General features: G+C 17.2%; 1 pseudogene; it reads left to right on the top strand.

The window, feature by feature from the left end:
• The first annotated feature begins 6,787 nt into the window (after nucleotides 1-6,787).
• Nucleotides 6,788-7,470, top strand: LOC132931512 (cytochrome c oxidase subunit 2-like; annotated as a pseudogene).
• Nucleotides 7,471-7,950: the final 480 nt, after the last annotated feature.

Raw genomic sequence — 7,950 nt, 5'->3', positions numbered from 1 at the left:
AATTAAAGACAAATAAAAATAAAGACAAAGGTAAAATTAATTTCCAAACTAAATATATTAATTTATCATAACGAAATCGTGGTAAAAACCCACGTAATCAAATAACTATAAATATAAAAATCAAAATAAAAATATTTAAATAAAATTTATTTATTATCAAACCAAAAAACATTTCACATAATAGTATCCCTATAAATATAATTCTTATATATTCAGATATAAAAATAAAAATAAAAGATAAACTTCTAAATTCAATATTAAATCCAGAAACTAATTCTGATTCACCCTCAGAAAAATCAAAAGGAGAACGATTTATTTCAGCTAAAAATCTAATTAATAATAAAATAAACAAAAAAAAAAGAAAAAAAAAAAATTTTAAATTAATTTGATAGATATAAAAATCATTTAAATTAAAACTATTAATTAAAAATATTAAATTTATAATAATAATTATTATTCTAACTTCATATGAAATCATTTGAGAAATAAACCGAATTATACCTAAAACTGAATAATTAGAATTCGAAGATCATCTAATTATTAAAAAAATATAAACTATTAAACTTGAACAACAAAATATATAAATTAAACCAAATCCTATAATATAGTTCATACCAATATAAGGATAAATAAATCAAAAAAAAATTGAAATTAATAAACCCAATAAAGGAGAAATTATAAAAATAAAAAAATTTATATTACTCGGATAATTAACTTCTTTAAAAAATAATTTTAACCCATCACCTATAGGTTGAAAAATACCTTTAATCAAAAACTTATTCGGACCTTTACGTAATTGAATATAACCTAAAACTTTACGCTCTAATAAAGTAAAAAAAGCAACTCTTATAAAAACTATTAAAAATAAAATCAAAAAATTAATAATTATAACAAATATAAAAATTACTATCTATAATAAAAATTATATAATTAAATTCTAAATTTAACACAATTATCTGCCAAAATAGTTAAATTATTTTTATTCATTTAATAAAAATTTAATTTAATTATTTAATCCTTTCGTACTAAAACAAATTAATTTTTAAAAGATAGAAACCAACCTGGCTTACACCGGTTTGAACTCAAATCATGTAAGAATTTAAAGGTCGAACAGACCTAATACTTAAAATTTTGCACCTAAGATTAATCTTAATTCAACATCGAGGTCGCAAACTAATTTTTAAATTTGGACTTAAAAAATTAATTACGCTGTTATCCCTAAAGTAACTTTTTCCTTTAATTAAAAATTTTAATTCAAAAATTCATTAAATAATGTTAAATTTTAAAAAAAGTTTATTAATTTTTTTTATCACCCCAATAAAATAAATTATAAAAATAAAATATTTATAAAACCAAAAAAATTAAAATTAAAATTTATAAAGTTTTATAGGGTCTTATCGTCCCTTTAAATAATTTAAGCTTTTTTACTTAAAAATAAAATTTTAATTATATAAATAATAAAGTTTATTTCTCATCAAATCTTTCATACAAGTCCTCAATTAAAAGACTAATTATTATGCTACCTTTGCACAGTCAAAATACTGCAGCTATTTAATAAATCATTGAGCAGATCCTATATTAAATTAAACTTAATACAATGTTTTTGTTAAACAGATGAAAATAATTTTTGCCGAATTCATAATTTATAAATGTAAATTATACTAATTTAATCATTATTACTATTAATTAAATATTCATTAATAAAATTTAATATTAATAATAAATAATTTATAATAAATTAAAAATAAATAAATAATAAATTTTTACAAACTTAAATAAAAATTTCTATTCCTATAAATTATTAAAATAAATAAATTATTATATAAAAATTTCAAGCTTATCCCTAAAATAATTTAAATTTAAAATATTAATCAACAAAATCAAAATAACTTTTAAAATTTTAAATTAAATTTAAATCTTAAATAACTAAATATAATATAACGAATTAAATTTCAAAACTAATATTATTTTATAAATATTTATAACACAATAAATTAATAATAAAATTAACTCTATAAATTTTGAGAATTTAAAAAAAAATTAAAAATTTTAATCAACCCTGATACAAAAGGTACTAAATTAATTCTTTTATAAATTTAATTATTTCTTTCACAATACTATTAAACTATAAATCTATAAATTAATTTTTAATAAATACTAAAACCTTAAATAAATAAATTATTTTTATAAAAAATCAAATAAAAATTATTATATTAATAAAATAAATTTAAATAAAGTTTAACAACATCTTATCATTGTAAATGATATACTTAAATTTAGATATTTATTTAATCTTTCTAAATACACTTTCCAGTACATTTACTTTGTTACGACTTGTCTTATTTTTAATAAGAATGACGGGCAATATGTACATATTTTAGATCTTTCTTCATATTAACAAAATAAATAAATTTACTATTAAATCCAATTTCATTTTAATTTTCATTTAAAATCCAAAAATAAAATTTAATGTAACCCATTATATTCTTATTTATAAACCACATCTTGACTTAACATAAATTATAATAATAAATAAAGAAAATAAATTTTTTAATATATTCATGACAGCGATATATGAATTAATTAAATAAGTAAAATTAATCGTGGATTATCAATTAATAAACAGGTTCCTCTAATAAGACTAAAATACCGCCAAATTTTTTAAATTTAAAGAACATAACTATTAATTTTTTAGTAAATTAATTTAAATTTTTATAATAGGGTATCTAATCCTAGTTTTAAATAAAATTTAATAGAATAAAATAATTATAATAATAATATTTAATTAAATTTTACTTTTTAAAAAAAAATTAAATTATAAATTATATTTAATACTAATAACCAAACTATTTTATTTGTATATTATGTTTAACCGCAACTGCTGGCACATATTTAGTTTATACTTAAATTAATAATTAAATCTAAATTTCTTTAATATTTAATACTTAATACTGAGAATAATTAAAATCCTTTAAGAAATTATTAACAATCAAAAAATTTCATGTATCTTTTTAATTAAATAAAATTTTATAACAAAATAAATTATAATTATTAGTAAAATTAAAATAATACGGTTTTATAATATTATAAATTTTAAATAAATAAATTAAATCAAAATTTAAATAATTAACTGAATTATTTTAACTTTAATTCTAATATTTTTTAATTATAATACTATTTAAATTTTAAATCTAAATTTTAATACAATTTATTAGTTTCTGTTTTTTAAATATAATTACTTAAATTAATTATTTTAACTTTAATTCTAATATTTTTTAATTATAATACTATTTAAATTTTAAATCTAAATTTTAATACAATTTATTAGTTTCTGTTTTTAAATATAATTACTTAAATTAATTATTTTAATCAAATTAATATTATTAATATAAAATAACTAATACTTTTCTTCTTTACCTCTTATATATATATATACAATAAATATCTATATATATTCATATAAGGATTTATATATTAATATATATATATATATATTAAATGTATAGATTATTAACATCATATAAGGATTTATATATATATATATATATATATATAAATATATAAGCTATATAGATGTATATTTATATTATATATATATACTATATACATATGAAGTCTATATATGTATACTACTATACATATTTATAAATCCTCTATATACTCTTCTTCCTTCTTTTTTTTTTTGGAGGGGCATAGCCCCCCTTTTCAGATAAATAGAAACGTCATGCCTCATTAAAATATTTTTTTTTAAAAAATTTTCTGATATTTTTTCTAATACATTTATAAACCAATAAACATTTTTTTATTAAATAATATTTTAAAAATAAAATGCCTGAAAAAGGGTTACTTTGATAGAGTAAATCATGTATTATATATACTTTTATTATACTTTAAGAATTAAACTAATCCATAAATTTCAAAAATTTATATGCATAAACACTTAAGTATAAGTAAATTAGAAAAATAAGCTAAATTAAGCTTTTGGATTCATACTTCAAATATAGAATAATATTCTTTTTTCTGATAAATTTAAATTTAACAAAAATAATATTTTTAATTATATTAATATTTAGAACTTTAATATCAATTTCAGCATCTAATTGACTTTCAATATGAATAGGGTTAGAATTAAACTTATTCTCAATTATTCCTATTTTAAATTTTAAATCATCAATTTACTCTATTGAAGCTACAATAAAATATTTCTTAATTCAAGCTTTTGCTTCAATTTTATTATTAATTTTCTTAATTAATAAAAATTTTTTTTTTATAAATAATAGTAATATTTTAATTATTTTACCACTATTAATAAAATTAAGATTAATACCTTTTCACTTATGATTACCTTCAATAATAGAAGGATTAAATTGATTTTCATGCCTATTAATAATAACTTGACAAAAAATTTCCCCATTTGTTTTAATTTCATATCTAAATATTGATAAAAATTTAATTTTCTTAATTATTTTAATTTCAATAAACTCAATTTTTGGAATAAATCAAAATTCTATACGTAAAATCTTAGCAATATCTTCAATCAATAATTCAACATGAATACTATTTGCAATTTTAATAAATAATAAATTATGAATCAATTATTTTTTAATTTACTCAATTTTAAATTTTTTAATTATTAAAATTTTAAATAATTATAATATTAATTATATTAATCAAATAAAATTTTTTAATTTAAATTTTTTCTTTAAACTAAATTTAATAATATTAATTTTTTCAATTATAGGATTACCACCTATAATTGGGTTTTTAATAAAATGAATATTAATCAAAAACTTAATTTATAATAATTTATATTTAATTATAATAATATTAATTATATTAACAATTTTAAATTTATATTTTTATATTAAAATAACTTATTTCATATTATTTAATTTTAACTTATTCAATAAATGATATCTTCAATTAAAAAAAAATAATTACAACTTATTAATATTTATTAACTTCTTTAGATTATTTTTTAGTTATTTATTTATTTATTAAGGTTTTAAGTTAAATTAAACTATTAATCTTCAAAATTAAAAATATTTTTTTTTAAACCTTAATTAAAATAATTAATACCTTTAAATTTGCAATTTAATATCATAGAATTTGAATATAAAGTTATTGATAAAAAGATTTTTTAAATCTATATATAAATTTACAATTTATAACCTATTATCAGCCATTTTATCTATAAAATGAATCTTTTCAACTAATCATAAAGATATTGGAACTTTATATTTTTTATTTGGTATTTGATCAGGTATAATTGGTTCATCCCTTAGAATCTTAATTCGACTAGAACTAAGTCAAATTAATTCAATTATTAATAATAATCAATTATATAATGTAATTGTTACAATTCACGCTTTTATTATAATTTTTTTTATAACTATACCAATTGTTATTGGTGGTTTTGGAAATTGATTAATTCCTATAATAATAGGATGCCCTGATATATCATTCCCACGATTAAATAATATTAGATTTTGATTATTACCTCCTTCATTAATAATAATAATTTGTAGTTTTATAATTAATAACGGAACAGGAACAGGATGAACAATTTATCCCCCTTTATCTAATAATATTGCTCATAATAATATTTCAGTTGATTTAACAATTTTTTCTCTACATTTAGCAGGAATCTCATCAATTTTAGGAGCAATTAATTTTATTTGTACAATTTTAAATATAATACCTAATAATATAAAATTAAATCAAATTCCATTATTCCCTTGATCAATTTTAATTACAGCTATATTATTAATTTTATCCTTACCTGTTTTAGCTGGTGCAATTACTATACTTCTTACTGATCGTAATTTAAATACATCATTCTTTGACCCTGCAGGAGGAGGAGATCCAATTCTTTATCAACATTTATTCTGATTTTTTGGACATCCAGAAGTATATATTTTAATTTTACCCGGATTTGGATTAATTTCACATATTATTAGTCAAGAAAGTAATAAAAACGAAACATTCGGTAATATTAGTATAATCTATGCTATACTAACTATTGGATTATTAGGATTTATTGTATGAGCACATCATATATTTACAATTGGAATAGACGTTGATACACGAGCATATTTTACATCAGCAACTATAATTATTGCAATTCCAACAGGAATTAAAATTTTTAGATGATTAGCTACTATTTATGGATCTAAAATTAATTTTTCACCTTCCACAATTTGATCTTTAGGTTTTATTTTTTTATTCACAATTGGAGGATTGACAGGAGTAATTCTTGCTAATTCATCTATTGATATCATTCTTCACGATACTTACTATGTAGTAGCTCATTTCCACTATGTATTATCAATAGGAATTGTATTTGCTATTATTGCTAGTTTAATTCATTGATTCCCAATTTTCACTGGATTTTCAATAAATAATTTTATTTTAAAAATTCAATTCATTTTAATATTTATTGGGGTAAATATAACTTTCTTCCCCCAACATTTTTTAGGTTTAAATGGTATACCTCGACGATACACAGATTACCCAAATAATTTTTTACTATGAAATATAATTTCATCAATTGGTTCAATAATTTCAACATTTAGAATTATTATTTTAATTTATTGTATTTGAAATAGAATTTTTTTTAAAAAAAACAACTATTTTTAAATTAAATTTAAGAAATTCTATTGAATGAATTCATAATTTACCACCCTTAGAACATTCATATTCAGAATTACCTCTAATTATTAATTTCTAATATGGCAGAAACTATATGCAATGAACTTAAAATTCATTTATAAAGAATAATCTTTTTTTAGAAATTATAACTTGAATAAAACTAAGATTTCAAAATAGTAATTCACCACTAATAGAACAATTAATTTTTTTTCACGATCATACAATTTTCATTATTATTATAATTATAACAACAATTACTTATATAATAATTTTTATTATAAAAAATAAATTTATTAATATTAAAATCTCTGAAAATCAAATAATTGAATTTATCTGAACTACAACTCCACCAATTATTTTAATTTTTATTGCTATACCTTCACTTCACCTACTATACTTAATAGATGAAATTAAATGCCCAATTTTAACAATTAAAATTTTTGGTCATCAATGATTCTGATCATATGAATATTCAGATTTTTCAAATATTGAATTTGAATCTTATATAATAAATGAATTAAATAAAGAAAATTTTCGATTAATTGAAGTAGATAATAAAACTATTATCCCATTTAAATTTAATATTCGACTCTTAATTTCGTCAGACGATGTAATTCATTCATGAACAATTCCAAGTTTAGCTATTAAAATTGATGCAATCCCAGGACGAATAAATCAAATTAATCTTTTTATAAATCGACCAGGAATATACTTTGGACAATGCTCAGAAATTTGTGGTATTAATCACAGATTTATACCTATTCAAATTGAATCAATTAATTTAAATAAATTTATTTATTGAATTAAAAATTTTTAATTCATTAGATGACTGAAAAGCAAAGTAATGATCTCTTAAATCAAAATATAGTAAATTAGCAATTACTTCTAATGAAAGAGATTAGTTAAAGCATAACATTAATTTGTCAAATTAAAATTATTTATTAATATCACTTAATTCCTCAAATAGCACCAATTAATTGATTAATTTTATTCTTATTTTTTTTTTCTACATTTTATGTAATCATAAACTTACTATATTTTAATTTTATTAAAAACTTAAAAATTAATTTTTTTAAAAAAAATAACATAAAAAATTACAACAAATTTATTTAATATTTTTGACCCATCAACAACAATTTTTAATTTAGAAATAAATTGAATCAGAACTCTTTTAATCATTTTATTTATACCAAACTTTTTATGAATCTTACCAAATCGAATAAACTGATTATTATTTAAAATATTTAATATACTAAACAATGAAATACTAATACTTTATAAAATAAAAAAAACTAAATC

This window comes from Rhopalosiphum padi, unplaced genomic scaffold (genome assembly GCF_020882245.1).
Source record: "Rhopalosiphum padi isolate XX-2018 unplaced genomic scaffold, ASM2088224v1 scaffold12, whole genome shotgun sequence".
Lineage (NCBI taxonomy): Eukaryota > Metazoa > Arthropoda > Insecta > Hemiptera > Aphididae > Rhopalosiphum > Rhopalosiphum padi.
Note: the sequence above shows the minus strand (reverse complement) of the source record. Positions and strands in the feature narration are given on the sequence as shown.